Here is a 16,188-nt window from a genome sequence, read left to right as displayed (position 1 = left end):
GAAATATTTAGAAAATCGCTTATCCGGAGATCAAGTTCGTCTGCTCTTTTGACAAGTGTTATGGTGACGAGCTCCGATTGGGTCTGATTGGGGATACTGGGTAGACTTCAAATGAAGCCTCTCTGAGGTCTACCCACTATTTTCCAACCGGACCTCGGTGTTCTAACGTCACCCTACAAGCCCTGCGAAAGAAGCAGACTAGCTTGCATTCCGCATAATTTTTTAATACGATATCCTTTCGGGCTGAAACTTTGGCATCCGGTTTGTACCTCGGGCTATCTTTGGGCGGAGAATGAGCGTTCGGCAGTGGTTAGCTTAATTTTGCGATGAACAAAAACAAACCTGTATATATATATATATAAACGATTATGCGCAGATGAATCAACCGTACTTAATCCAATGAATCAAAAAATCAAAGTTTTCAGGAACCCGCCGAAAGCCAAAAATTGGCGGAGCCGGGATTTGAACTCTGGGCCTCCCAATGTCCGGTCGGGTGTGCTAACCTCTACACCCCTCCACCTTGGCTCGCTGGCGTTTCCTACCTGTCTTATTAGTGCACAAGAAACGAAATGTATCCAATCGGAGGTGTTCTGGAAACACACACCGCCGCGTGGAACGCGGTACGACGCTTAGTGTCACGTGGTACGTGCTCCTTTGTGCTCCAGAAATCCTCCCACTGTTTGTCTCGTCCCGTGTACATGTAGTATTCTTTGTTTAAGAGCTTTAGAGACACGGTATCATCATCATCTGCGAGAATCAAGAGCCATGTTATTGTATATACAACACGGGCACTTCGCACCATCGTACGTGGTCTCCGAGGAGGATATAAACGAATATGTGCAGATGAATGAACCGTACTTAATCCAATGAATCAAAGAATCAAAGTTTTCAGGAACCCGCCGAAAGCCAAAAATTGGCGGAGCCGGGATTTGAACTCTGGGCCTCCCAATGTCCGGTCGGGTGTGCTAACCTCTACACCCCTCCACCTTGGCTCGCTGGCGTTTCCTACCTGTCTTATTAATGCACAAGAAACGAAATGTATCCAATCGGAAGTGTTCTGGAAACACACGCCGCCGCGTGGAACGCGGTACGACGCTTAGTGCCACATGGTACGTGCTCGTTTGTGCTCCAGAAATCCTCCCACTGTTTGTCTCGTCCCGTGTACATGTAGTATTCTTTGTTTAAGAGCTTTAGAGACACGGTATCATCATCATCTGCGAGAATCAAGAGCCACGTTATTGTATATACAACACGGGCACTTCACACCATCGTACGTGGTCTCCGAGGAGGATATGAACGAATATGTGCAGATGAATGAACCGTACTTAATCCAATGAATCAAAGAATCAAAGTTTTCAGGAACCCGCCGAAAGCCAAAAATTGGCGGAGTGTCTCTAAAGCTCATAAACAAAAAATACTACATGTACACGGGACGAGACAAACAGTGGGAGGATTTCTGGAGCACAAACGAGCACGTACCACGTGACACTAAGCGTCGTACCGCGTTCCACGCGGTGGCGTGTGTTTCAAGAACACCTCCGATTGGATACATTTCGTTTTTTGTGCATTAATAAGACAGGTAGGAAACGCCAGAAAGCCAACGTGGAGTGGTGTAGAGGTTAGCACACCCGACCGGACATTGGGAGGCCCAGAGTTCAAACTCCGGCTCCGCCAATTTTTAGCTTTCGGCGGGTTCCTGAAAACTTTTGATTCTTTGATTCATTGGATTAAGTACGGTTCATTCATCTGCATATATTCGTTTATATCCTCCTTGGAGACCACGTTACATGGTGTGAAGTGCCCGTGTTGTATATATATATATCAGGGTTGGGCAGTATCGCGATACAAATGTATCGCGATAGTATTTCAGAAATACATTTCGTATCTGTATTTCTGTATCGCGATACATTTTTTTCACCAGTATCTGTATTCCTGTATCGAAATACATTTTGAATGTTCCTTCGTATCGCGATACAATCAGGCTGAAATGTATTTTGTTACATTTCTTGAAAAATACTCCCCCCCCCCCCCAAAAAAAAAAAAAAAGTGCGAACGCATTTTTTTTTTTTTTTTTTTTACTTCTGAGGGCACCAGAGGCAAGGAGATGCTGGGGCATTGCTACTATGCTGACCAAGGTTCCTTTCGATTCTCCTAACTATTTTTCTATGCGTCCCCTTCTCTCTTCTGGAGGTGTTGCATAGTCGGGGACTCGAACCAGGTGGCATGCCAGGAGTCAGACCATCTTCTACCGCAGGTCCTATAGGTAGGGATTTCTTGAGTCATTGTTTGTTGGTATCCAATGGCCGCAGCTAACCGTCTTTCTCGCCTTAGCGTACACAGTACACTCAGCCGGCAAAGCTGAGTCACAGTTCGTTGCAGCACGAGCATGGCGGCGGCTAACTTGAAATAGTAGGATGACTCACGCTGTCAAGTTCAACACATATTCGAATGCATCCGCGGCTGCGCCCGTAACATTGCACGGCCCAAGGGTACGTCATCAGCCGACGTGAATGTGACCCGCTGCTCTGGTGATCTGAAAACCAGACGGAGGCCAGAAGTGGCCTCGCTGCGCCATCCCACACTACGTACTCCCGCAACTCGTCTCGAGACCACTGTTTCTCGGACAGTTCGCACCTGTGCCGGCAATATCAGCTTGCAATCCACGAGGTCTCTGTTTGGATGATGCTAGGCAAAACTTGAGTGCAATCCGTGCGTCGGTGGCGGAGGGTCGGTAGTAAAGGCCTTCAGAACAAGGATGCTACCGTATCGTTTTTTCAACCGTAAGATAAGATGAGGCATGTATTCCTAAATGCTTCAGGTGGTCCACTATTCTCAAAAAATCTAAATGACACTGCATGCGCGATCTTCAACTAGGCAACCAACAACGAAAGTACGTATTGTCCTTTCATACAGCAGCGTGGTAAAGTTTCATGTTCAAGGCCACACCTACAGATAAAAAATATTAGTTCATTCCACAGTGACATCATGTGATCAATGTTGACAAAATTCCCTCGTCAGACAGACAGGATGTCATGGAAGGGACCGCGGTCAGCCCTTGATGGAACGTTTTTTTGGGGCCCATTGAAGACTCCTTGTCGTTCGAAACCATTACCTTCAAGGCAAAGTTCCAAGCCTACAGTAAAGTAATTTCGGGATCGAAAACATCCACTTCAAACTTCAAGCTTCATCTCAGTTGGCGTCTCAAAAAATTTGGAAAATGTATTTCACTATCAGTATTTCTCTATTTGTATTTCTGCCCTCCCGAAAATGTATTCCTGTATTTGTATTTCCAAATACTTTTTGCCTCTTTTTAAAATGTATTTCCGATACGTTTCGCGACACATTTTTACAGATGTATCTTGGTATCAGTATTTTAGCTACTATTTTAATGTATTCCAGTATTTGTATTTCCAAATACATTGTTGAGTATTTCTGCCCAACCCTGATATATATATATATACATATATATATTTTTTTTTCTTTTGCGGGGGGGGGGGGGGGGGGGTCAGAAACAAACTGGGTGCCAGCATTGATGGCTGTGAGACGCCTCGTGAAATGTTTCTTTTCAATGCTAAATAGCGTTCATTGCAACATATAGATAGCGATCTGCAAGGTAGTTTGTTAACTAATCAACGCTTTTTGGCTCCCCCCGAAATTGTTTATAGTTTAGGAAATAACTCCGTGTAGGATACCTTGTTGACTGCTTTGGACAAGTCTGGCATCCACTTGACCCCTAATATTATTTGCAAAGAAAAGATCATAAACGCTCATTTAGTCGAGTTAAAGTCGATAATTGTCATCTGAAGCCGTGCTATAGGATTAATAGAACTTTGTTTTACAAAAATAGAAATGTGCTTAAGCACTTTTGCAGCATGTTAAAGTGAAAGAGATAGGCATGTATTTAGTGCTTTCGCTTGTGTTACTATATTTATATTGTCACGAAGGACAAGTGATGAGGCGGCGAATGACCAAGTAAACTGAATGTTTAATGGGGCGAACTTGTGCCCAAAAGTAAAAGGAAAAAGGAAGATAACAACAGAGTGTCGCGGGCGTCGAAGGCGGCGAAGCAGCAAGATTGAACGCTGAGGCGAAAACTGACTCGACAAGGTCGCGGGCGGCCTTTTATCTAGAGTGCGTCACTATCTCGAAGATTCGGCGCAAGCGGCTCAAGCGTCGCGCGCTCGGGGCGAGAATGAACACGCACTTTCTAGAACATCAAAAGCAGGAATAAATGATAGAAGCTACGTCCAGAACAAGAATAAACGAGAACTTTCTAAAGGTCCGTGACCGAGCGTTGCTTTCTCGGTCCTGCGCGCGGCAATATATAGGAATGATTCGCTCATTTCAGGGTTTTTTCAATTTTATCAACTCGTCCTAAACGTTCTTAATCGCTTATAAAAATTATGCACAAGCGGCGGGATATTTTCCGCGGCGGAATACAGAGCTGTCGCTGTCGTACTGCAAGTGTGCGAGTGCGTGTTCAATCTGACGCACGGCATGGCACGTCGGGGCGTCTCCGGTTGTCTGTTTAGTAATGGCGGCACAAAGGTCCTGGGAGAGGTGAATTTTTTCAGATGGAATGAAGAAAACAGCTGGTGATTCGAAACGCGGATGATAATTATATCACCCGGACTTTGCACCACCAGTATTGCGCCTGTTACATATATGCTCTAGTGTATTTCATTATAGAGCGTTCGCTTTTCATACATCTCGGATTTTTTGTCTTTTGCAGATTCGTTTACATTCCGAGCAGTTATCTTGTTTTGTTGCTTTTTTTTTTCAAATTATGCATTATCAGATGCCTAAAGTTTATAAAATAAAGTGAAATTATTTTAATTTTGTATTAATTCGAGACCATCACGCCCTCTTCTCAGCGCCTGACGTCCCTCGGACAATAAAGTTGTAACACACAAACGCAACACACACATAAATAGATGTAGATGTCATGGTTTCAACAGACTGAATAGTCACCCAGTCTCGGCACTCTTTTGTGAACTTAATAAGGGCACAACGAAATTCATGGCAAATAAAAGAACTCGCTGGGAAAGCAGAAAATGTGATAATGCCTTACTGATTTTTCCGATTACCTTGGAGGCGAATTTGGAATGAACATGGCAACTACTATAGTTAACACCTATACCACTGCAGTATTGTCACTTAAAGATGATGGATATCTCTGCTGCTGAAGACGTCTTATCTTCGGGCACGGTCCTCAGTCAGGAACTCCCGAGACTGAGACATAACTGGAGAAAAAGCGGACAGCGGAAGACGAATTAAGCAGCGGTAAAAACGGGAAGGTCAAGTAGTCGGGAAAATATTTAGCAGAACTGCGCTTAATGTATAGCTCTCGGCTTGAGACAGCGTTGTGCAAAGACACGCTGACGTGAGGAAGTTCTGACTTCGTTGACTACTGTGGCTTATTAACCGCAGTGGTCAACGAATAAAGAAATAATAAATATTTATTTTTATTATTCCTTTCGAGCCTAAGCTTCGTTTTTGCATTGTCTGTAAGAAATACCTTGCGCATGTCGCTGGAATATTGCACACCAAACTTAAAAGTAATTTCTCTACGACAGTTTTTTTCTTCGCGTCTGTTCAATTGAAGATTTTCTTAATTTCTTTAGAGCTTTCGGTACAAAACCTTTAACCGCAAAAGTCGTTTTATTCATTTTTTAATTTTGTTTTTAATGCGTTGTTGTTGGACGTGTTCTATTGACTCGTTCGTTGGCTTTTGGAACCAAATTGTTAGTATCGGTACCGGTGCGACTTATCAATTTCGAACAGCTTTTAAGTCCATGTGACGGGTTGTCGGGACGGGTTATAGGCAAGTACATGATGTACAAGACATGAATAATTGACTCTCGTAATTCAAGCCTTCAAGGGTGACATGAGGCATCGCGTGACAATGGACAAAATAGTTTAAGGAGGGCATACACATCTTTTCTCTGAACACTTCCGAAATGTCATACCGTTGTCGTGTTCTAAATTCTGGCAGACCGCGTTCATTACGAGGATGACTCATGACGACTGTAAAAATCCTGGGAGATTGCCGAAACCGACGTGCACAGGAAGGCTGCGTTCAGGCAGAATGCCTGAGGCGGTCGGGTGTAGACATGTGAATTTCGGCAACTCCGTCCTTCTTTAAATTTCTTCTTCCTCCCTAATCGAGTTTCGGTTTCGAGCAGTTGCGTTTTTTTTTTTTTTAATTTGTTAAAAAATATACGCGGCGCTGTTGCAAAATATTGTCACGAATGACAAGTGATGAGGCGATAATAACTGAAGAAACTAAACGTTTAATGGGGCCAAACTTGTGCCCAAAAATAAAAAGAGAACATAAGAAAGCAGAGCGTCGAGAGCGTCGAAGTCGGCGTGACAGCAGAGTTGAACGCTGGGGCGAGACTGACTAAAGGTCGCCATGCGGAGCCCCTTATGTATACGCGTTGGTTTCTGGAACAGTCAGCCTAGAGGGTTCGGCGACGAGAACATTCGCATCTCAAACAAGCAACAGGATTCTCGAATTTGCTAGAACACTAAATTGCAAGGATAAACAAAAGACGCGTTGCTCCCAGGAATCGAACCCGGGCTCTTCGTGTGGGAGGCAGGCACAATAACCGTTGGGACACGGCCGCGTTGCCTATTGCGCGCGCGGCATTACTCCCCCGTTTAAAAGGTGCATCGCCCCGATGCAGCACAAAACAAAAACATAGATCCACAACAAAAGGATAGCAGACTCGCGAGTCGCGTACTTAACAGTTCACTCTTTGACGAAAGTCCAGAGTTCTATCGTTCGTAATACGGCTTGAGCCGGACGACGTGCACCACCTCGGGTCGTGGCTGGCGCCTTGCAGATGGGCGCGTTCCGTCGGGTAGAACTTTGTAGTTCAGATCGCCGAGGCGTCGGATGATTTTGTAGGGTCCGAAGTAGCGTTTGAGAAGCTTCTCGCTGAGACCACGGCGACGAATGGGAGTCTAGACTCAAACCCTGTTTCCGGGCTGGAAGTGGACGTCCCGACGACGAAGGTTGTAGCGGCCAGTGTCGACGCGTTGTTGGGCTTTAATCCGGAGTCTGGCGAGCTGACGTACTTCTTCTGCCCTTTGGGCAACAACATGGGCGTCCTCGCTTACGTCGACAGCCGTCTCGTGGGGCAAAATAGCGCCCAGCATTGTCGTTACCTTGCGCCCATGCACCAGTTGAAAGGGTGTCACTCCGGAGGTCTCTTGTACGGCCGTGTTGTAGGCAAATGTGACGTACGGCAACACCTCGTCCCATGTCTTGTGCTCCACGTCGACGTACATGGAGATCATGTCGGCGATGGTTTTGTTGAGTCTCTTCGTTAGCCCGGTGGTCTGCGGGTGGTACGCCGTGGTGCGACGATGGCTGGTGTGGTTGAGAGCCTGAGACGAAGGACTTCTTGCGTCAGCTGGGCCATGAATAATGATCCACGGTCTGATCAGGACTTCGGGAGCGCCGTGCCGGAGGACGATGGACTCGATGAAAAACTCGGCGACTTCAACAGCCGTTCCTGATGGCAGGGCTTTTGTCTCGGCCTACCGCGTGTGATAATCGGTTGAGACGATTATCCACCGGTTTCCTTGCGTCGACGGTGGAAAAGGTCCGAGTAAATCCATATCAATTTGTTGGAATGGGGCAGATGGCGGCGGCAATAGGCTGAAGAAGTCCTGCCGGTTCGTCGGTGGCTTCTTCCGTCGTTGACACTCGTGGCAAGATCGGGTGTAGTGGTGTACTGTCTTCGCAAGCTCCGGCCAGTAGTACCTTTCGCGTACCCTGGCAAGGGTCCTGCTGTAACTCAGGTGTCCCGCCGTGAGGTCATCGTGGCAGGCATGAAAAACTTCTTCTCGAAGACTGGATGGGATCACCAACAGCCACGCTGTGTTGTTGTCGCTGAAGTTCTCCTTGTACAGGACACCTTGTCGGATGGAGAAGGTTGGCAGTGTTCGTACAAAACCGTAGGGAACGGCGCTTCCTTGTCCCTCTAGGTGCTCGATGAGTGCTTGCAGCTGAGGGTCGTCTCGTTGGAGTGCTGCCATGTCGTTGACATCCAGAGCGCCGAGGAAACTCTCATCGTCGTCCTCTTTGGTGCAGGCAGGACCGGCCTCGACTGGGGTCCTTGGCAGGCAGTTGGCGTCATTGTGCTTCCGGCCGGACTTGTACACCACGGTCATGTCGAACTCCTGCAGTCGTAGGCTCCACCGGGCGATGCGTCCGGAGGGGTCCTTCAGATTCGCCAGCCAGCAGAGCGAGTGGTGGTCTGTGACCACGCGAAAAAACTCCCATACAAATATGGGCGTAACGTTTTTATTGCCCAGACGACAGCGAGGCACTCCTTTTCAGTCGTCGAATAGTTCCTCACCGCGCTAGACAGCGTCCGACTTGCGTATGCTATAACTCACTCTGCTGCGTCTTGCACTTGGACTAGTACCGCACCCAGTCCGGTGTTGCTGGGGTCGGTGTGAATGTCGGTTTCAGCAAAGTGGTCGAAATGGCCAAGAATCGGGGGCGTCTGGAGTCTTCGTTAGAGCTCGTCGAATGACCTCTGGTGCTCTTCTGTCCACTCGAACTTTACGGCGTCCTTCGTGGTGTGCGTCAGCGGTGCGGATAGCTTGGCGAAGTCTCGAACAAAGCGCCTGTAGTAGGCACAGAGTCCGAGAAATCTTCTCACGGCCTTCTTGTCAGACGGCGGCGTAACTGCAGCTACGGCGCGGGTCTTCTCGCGGTCAGGTAGAACACCCTTGTTGTTCACGACGTGGCCAAGGAACTTTAGTTCCCCATAGGCGAACCGACACTTTGTTGGCTTCAGTGACAGGCCGGCGGTCTTGATGGCTTGAAGCGCGGCTCGAAGTCGTCTGAGGTGTTCGTCGAAATCTCGTGAGAATACCACGACGTCGTCCAGGTAGACAAGGCAGCTCTGCCATTTGAGACCTGCCAGCACGGTGTCCATGACGCGCTGGAAGGTGGCTGGTGCTGTACAAAGTCCGAACGGCATCACTTTGAATTCGTACAGTCCGTCGGGACTGACGAAGGCAGTTTTCTCCCGGTCACGTTCGTCGACTTCAATGTGCCAGTAACCACTCTTCAGATCCATCGACGAAAAATATCGGAAGTGGCGCAGTCGGTCTAACGTATCGTCAATGCGGGGGAGCGGGTAGACGTCCTTCTTCGTCACAGCGTTCAGTCGACGATGGTCTACGCAGAACCGCATGGTTCCGTCCTTCTTCTTTACAAGGACGACTGGGGACGCCCATGGACTTCTTGAGGGTAGAATGATGTCGTCGTTCAGCATCTCCTGGACTTGGTCTTCAATCACTTTCCTTTCCTTTAAGGAGACTCGATACGGCGACTGGAGGACAGAAAGTGCGTCGTCGTCAGTAACAATGCGATGTTTCGCCATTGGTCTTTGGCGAACCTTCGATGTCGTGGAAAAACAGTCACTGTATTCGGCAAGGAGATCAAGCAGTTGCCGTCGCTTCGTGGCTGGGAGCTCGGGTCGATGTCGAGCGGCGGCGGCGTCGTGCTCTTCTGCTGTAACGACGAGGTTTCCTCAAAGATTTCGGTGACCACGGCTGGCGCTTGAAGCTCCTCGACGTGGCCCACGGTGGTACCCTTCGTTAGGTGCTGCGGCTCCTCTCGAAGGTTCGTCACAAGAACAGTTGTACGTCCTTCTTGGAAATCCGTTACGCTTCTTGCGACACCAATTCCTTTTTCGACAATCAGTTGGACGCTGCCTTCCAGAAGAGCTTCACCGTGCATGGCTGCCTCGGTTATAGCGGTGACGAAAACACTCGACCGCGGCGGTAGGTTCACATGGTCGGCGATAACTCGGATCCCGGTTCACGTCGTGTTGGTCTCCACCGGCGGTAAAACAGGTTTTCGTAGCGTCAGCTGGTTTGCCCCGAGGTCGATGACGGCGCCATACTGGCAGAGAAAGTCCATTTCCAGGATAACGTCTCTCAAACAGTCTTGCAGAACGACGAACTTCACAGGGCACGTTTCACCGTGGATCTCGACGCGAGCAGTGCATCTCCCGATTGGCGTGATGAGATGTCCTCCGGCGGTTCGTATTTGGCGTCCATCCCACGGCGTCATGACTTTTCGCAGGCGGCGAGAGAGCCTCCCACTCAAGCCTGAGTTGTCTACTCCGTTGTCCACAAGTGCCGATGCGTCGTGGCCGTCGATAATAACGTTTAGGTTGTAGGACACCGAGGCAGGGACGTCGTCGTGATCCGTAGCGTAGAGAGAGTGGGAGCGCTCCGTCGTTCTTGGAGGCTCTTTACTACGGTCGTCTTTGCGACAACGCCACCTCCAGGCTTTGCCGCACTTAGTTTTCCCGGCGACTCAGGGGAGACAAGCTTTCTCGGCGGGGTCAGGACGCTGGGGACGCTGAACGTTGTGGCGATGGGGAGCGGGCTTCACGGCGGAGAGACGGCACTGGGGAGGGCGAGCGTCGGAGGTACTCTTCGATGCCGCGAGGGCGTTCGCCATACCTCGGGCGTGGGTCGTTCGGGTGGAACCCACGCAGGGCCATTTGCCGGTAGGGACAACGGCAGTAGATATGGTCGGCCTCCACACAGTGGTAGCAGATGGGTCGCCGATCCGCTGTCCTCCACACGTCGGTTTTCCTTGGCGCCGGCTGTTCTCGGCGGTCGTACTGACGTACTTCGTCGTTGCTTCGGGGGTACGCCTGCGTTGGTGGGTCTCGTCGTGGCGCCACCGGGTAATGTTGTGCAGTTGGCGGCGGTCGTCGGGCCACTGCGGCGTAGGTCAGTTTCGGCTCATCGGCTGCGGCCACGCTGGCAGGAGCCTCGGGTCGAATTGTCCGCTGAACTTCTTTGCGTATTACTTCGGCTACCGACAGCGAAGCCGGCTGGTTGGCAGCAGGCAGCAGCTTCCTGAGCTCTTCGCGGACGATGTTGCGGACAATCGCACGAAGTTTCTCAGCGCTGGTGCCGCCCTCGTCGAATAGGGAAGATGTCAGCGTCGAAGCAGCAGGTGTGCCGGCGAGTCGGTTGTAGTGGGTGGCTCGGATTGACAGGGCCCGCTCGATGTTAGTTGCCTCGGTAACGAATTCATCGACAGTAGTTGGCGGGTTGCGAACAAGGCCACCGAAGATGTCACTCCTCACTCCTCTCACCAGGATACGCAGCTTCTTCTCCTCGGTGGACTGAGGGTCGGCGCGGCTGCTCAGGCGGAGGACGTCTTCCACGAAGCTGGTGACCGTTTCGTTGGGCCCTTGAGTTCGTACTTGCAGGAGGTCTTCCGCTCGCCGTCGTTGTGTCTGGTTCGTGAATGTTTCCTTCAGGCCAGCGATACAGGTGTCCCACGACGTAAGCGACGCCTCGTGGTTCTCGAACCACTGCCTCGCGGTACCCGTCAAGGAGAAGTACAGGTTTTAGAGGCGCTGCTCAGTGCTCCATCCATTATGGTGCGCTACACGTTCGTAGTGCAGAAGCCAGTCCTCCATGTCTTCGTGGGTCTCGCCATGGAAGGTCGTCGGGGTTCGCTGGGCAACGGACAGGTATATGACGGCGACAGCGGTCGGGGTCTGCGATTGCTGGTCGTCTATCGTCGGCCGCATTGGCTGCTTGGTCCTGGGTGGCAGAAGTCTGTATTCCGGTCGTAGACCTTGGGTGCGGCGACTGGTCCGAGTTTCAGGTTCCGCTTTGAGTGGCTTTCTCACCGGGCTTGGACTCGGACTCGCACTGAGGGCCCTCGGAGGGGCACGCTGCAGCGACATGCGCTACCCCGCACCTCCACCAAAATGTCACGAATGAGAAGTGATGAGGCGATAATAACTGAAGAAACTAAACGTTTAATGGGGCGGACTTGTGCCCAAAAATAAAAAAAGGGAAGAGAAGAAAGCAGAGCGTCGCGGGCGTTGAAGTCGGCGTGACTGCAGAGTCGAACGCTGGGGCAAGACTGACTAACGGTCGCCATGCGGAGCCCCTTATGTATTCGCGTTGGTTTCTGGAACAGTCGGCCTAGAGGGTTCGGCGACGAGAACATTCGCACCTCAAACAAGCAACAGGATTCTCGAATTTGCTAGAGCACTAAATTGCAAGGACAAACAAAAGACGCGTCGCTCCCAGGAATGGAACCCGGGCACTTCGTGTGGGAGGCAGGCACGATAACCGTTGGGCCACGGCCGCGCTGCCTACTGCGCGCGTGGCAGTATTGATTGGGTAGTCTCTTGACACCATATTAAATCGCCTAGGAAAAAAATTCAAAACATTTTTTCTGGGTGTCAGTGTTCCTTTAAAGGGGTCATGAAACGATTTTTAAGCTTTTTTCTTGTTAGTTTTCCTCCTCAACTCTCAAATAGCGCATTGTACCATACAGTTCAAGAAGACGGAAAGAAGGGACACCCAGCTTTCTCGGACCCTCGTATTGTGTACCCCGACACCGTCATTCTCATCCTAGAAGATAAGCCCGTCGCTCAAATCTTGGGCAAAAGTTGCTTGCCCCCTCCGTCCACCCCTGAATTAATGACACGTGCTACCTCCCTTTCTGTCACATCAACCAAAAACTGACCCTGACAACCTCAATTCAGATAAGACCAGCCATCCATGATTACAGGCATCTCAAACACACCCCTGCTAACGTTGGGAATCCCCCCCCCCCCTCCCCCACACCCACAAACACAAACAAAAAACCGAATGACACATGCTATTTCTTTTTCTTTTACACCAAACCAAAAAAGTGACCCCGACGACCTCCATTCAGAGACGAACAGTCACAGCCGGTAACAGGCATCACAACACAAACACTGCTAACGTTGGGAGGGAGGTAGCACGTGTCATTGGTTCAGTATGAGATGTTATTGACCGAGTGGAGATGGGGTGTTCCGGGTTTGGAGATGAGGGTCGTAAGCTGTGTTTAAGACTTGTTGTTTCGTCCGTTTTTTTTTTTTTCTTATTCTCCGTGTCTGCGGTTTACGATGGAAGTTCTCCACCAGCTCGCCTGTGCTTTTACCCTTTCTTTGTCTCGTCCAGGTGCGTACCAACTTGTTTTTGGGTTGGGGTGGGGGGAGCAAACCAGACCTTCCCTTTCCCTCCCCGGGCCGGAGCCCTTGGTATCCCTCGGGCGCCGCCGGCCACTGTTTGCCCTGCCCAGTGGCGGCTCTTTCAGGGGAGGGGGGGGGGGGGGGGGCGGCAAAACACATGCTTCCCCACACACACACACACACTCTGAGAACTGGGGGGGGGACAAGCGCCCCCCTTTTGCCCCCGGTTGGTACTCCCATGGTCTCGTCTTATTCTTTGGACACCAGAAGAGGAAAAAAAAAATGATCCTCCTGACCAGCACCTAAATTGGAACAGTATGTGAGACCGTGACCTTAACGTCTTAAACCGCCATTTTTATACAGGGTAACGCTAGAGAAGTGAAGTTTTTTTTTTTATCTTAAAAACGAAAGACGTTTACAAACCCCTGTAACGCCAAATTAGAGCGCAGCTATTGAGGAGGAGGGGAAGGTACGGCTATGCCCTCCTCCTCTCCTGCTCGCCTTTCATTTAGGGAAAAATTTCCCGCTAAAGTTAGCGGGGAAATTTGTTCGTTAAATTTAGCGGGGCTAAATTTAGCGGGGGAATTTTCCGCTAAATTTAGCGGGGAAATTTAACCATAACGCACCACGCGGTTACGCCGACGCCGCTCAAGTCGGAAACGGGCGCCTAAGAGATGCGCTATAAAATGAACTATGCATCGCCGTACGCCCGTTCTCCGCCTAGGTAGTGCTAGAGGTAAGAACCAGGGGGGAAAGCTTCAGCCCAAACCAATATCTTATTTTTAAAGTTATACGGGACTTCCCAAAAATTTAAATAGGAAGATGGGGCCCATATTCACCTGTTTTCGATTTCTGGCGTCATAGAACTTCATGTATTCGAGAGCAGCGTCGGCCTCCATTTTCCTATATGATATTATTAGAAAATCGTTTATAGGGAGCGCAAGTTTGTCTGCTTCTTTTACAGGTGTTATGGTGACGAGCTCTGATTGGCTCTCATTGAAGGATAGTGGGTAGACCTTAAAGCAAGCCGCACTGAGGTCTAGCCACTCTCCTCCAATCAGAGCTCGGCATTCCGACGTCACCCTCCAAGCCCTGCGAAAGGAGCAGATGAACATGCGCTCCCTTTTGAATAAGATATCGGTTCGGGCTGAAACTCTGGCATCTGGTTTGTACCTCTAGCGCTATCTATGGGCGGAGTATGAGTGTTCGGAAAGTCTTAGCTTTTTTTTGCGATGAAAAAATAATTCCTATGTATTTTTGAGGGGAGACACTCGTAGATCAAAAACAAATCAGGTGCCAGCATTGATCCCTATATGACGCCCGATGAAACTTTTTTTTTCATGATGAATAGCGTTCATTGTAACATACAGATACCGATCTGTAACATAGTTTGCTAACCAGTCATGAATTTAGGTCCTGCCAAAATTGTTTCAAGTCTATATAATAACTTTATGTAGGATACCCTGTTGAATGCTTTGGAAAAGTCTGGCATCCATCTGGTTCCTTTTATTATTTACAAAGGAAAGGTCACGAAAGCCCAGTTAGTCGGGTCATAGTCGATAATTGTCGTCTGAAGCCGTGCTAGTATGGAATTAATATAACTTTGTTCAACGAAAGTTTAATTGTGCTCAAGTATTTTTGCTGCAAGTTGAAGTAAAAGAGATAGGCATGTAAAAGAGATAGGCATAGGCTTCAGTTGTCATATTTATATATGGGAATGTCTCCCTAATTTCTACTCTGAAAATCTATTTACTCCCCCAAAACGTTCTCGCTCGTCTATAAAAATGATGCACAAACGGCGGGATATTTTCTGCGGCGGAATACAGAGCCGTCACAGTCGTACACCAAGAGCACGAGTGCATGTTCATTCCAACGCACGGCATGGCACGCCTGGGCGCCTGCGGTTGTCTGGTAAATAATGGCGGCACAAAGCTTATGGGATGGGAGAGGAGGGTTCGCCCAAATGGAAAGAAGTAAACTGCTGACTATTCGAAACGTGGATGATAATCTTATCACTCGGGCTTTGCATCGCCAGCCTTGCGCCTGTCATATTAACATGCTTCGGAGTATCTTAATAAAAAACGTTCGCTTTTTATATATCTTGTATTTTTCGTATTTTGCAAATTCTTTCAAATTCGGAGCAGTTATCTTGTCTTGTTGCTTTCCCTCATACTACGCAATATCAAAAGCTTAACGTTCGTGAAATAAAATGAAATAAATTCTAATATTCTATTAATACATCAGACCATCAGGCCCCCTTCTTCACGCCGGACAGGGCGCCCCTCTGAAATTAGAGTTGTAACACACAAACACAACACCCAGATGAACACCTGTAGATGTTATGGTTTCAACAGTTTCAATAGTCACCCACTTTCGGCACTCTTTGTGAACGTCATAAGGGCACAACAGCATTTGTGGCAATTAAAAGAACTCGCTTTAAAAATAAAAAGTGTGATAATGCCCGACTGATTTTTCCGATTAACTTGAATGCAAATTTGGAATGAACATGGCAACCAGCATAGTTAATACCTATTTTACTGCAGTATTGTCACCTAAAGACGATGATTATCTCTGCTGCTGACGACGTTTTGTCTTCCTGAAATGGTCATCAATCAGGAACTAACGTCACTCAGATATAAGTGGGAAAAAAACGGACAGCGGAAGACGAATTAAGCAGCGGTAAAAACGGAAAGGTCAAAAAGTCGGCAAAATAGTTAGCTCAAGTGCGCTTAATGTGTACCTCCCGGCTTGAGACAAGGCTGTCCGAATTTATACTGATGTCCGGACGTTCTGACTGTGTTGACCACTGTGATTTGTAGATCGCAGCGGTCAACAAATAAAAAAATAATAAATCTTTAATTTATTATTTCTTTGTCTGTACGAAGCGTCTGTACGAAACGCCTTGGGCTTGTCGCTGGATTTTTATGCGTCAAGTTTAAAGGTTCTGCCTCTACGACAGTTTTTCTCTTCACCCCTGTCAAGTTGAAGATTTTCTTAAGTTAATTCGTCCTCTCGGTACGGAACCTTCAACTGCAAAATCTCTACCGTTGACTTTTGGAGCCAAGCTTTTCAGTTGTGGTATTGCGTGGACTTATCAATTTAGAAGACGTTTAAGTCCAGGTGACCAAACATGTTGTCGGGACGGGCTTTAGGCAAGTACATGACGTAC

The sequence above is a fragment of the Ixodes scapularis genome, unplaced genomic scaffold (genome assembly GCF_016920785.2).
Source record: "Ixodes scapularis isolate PalLabHiFi unplaced genomic scaffold, ASM1692078v2 PGA_scaffold6__148_contigs__length_123643588, whole genome shotgun sequence".
Lineage (NCBI taxonomy): Eukaryota > Metazoa > Arthropoda > Arachnida > Ixodida > Ixodidae > Ixodes > Ixodes scapularis.
Note: the sequence above shows the minus strand (reverse complement) of the source record.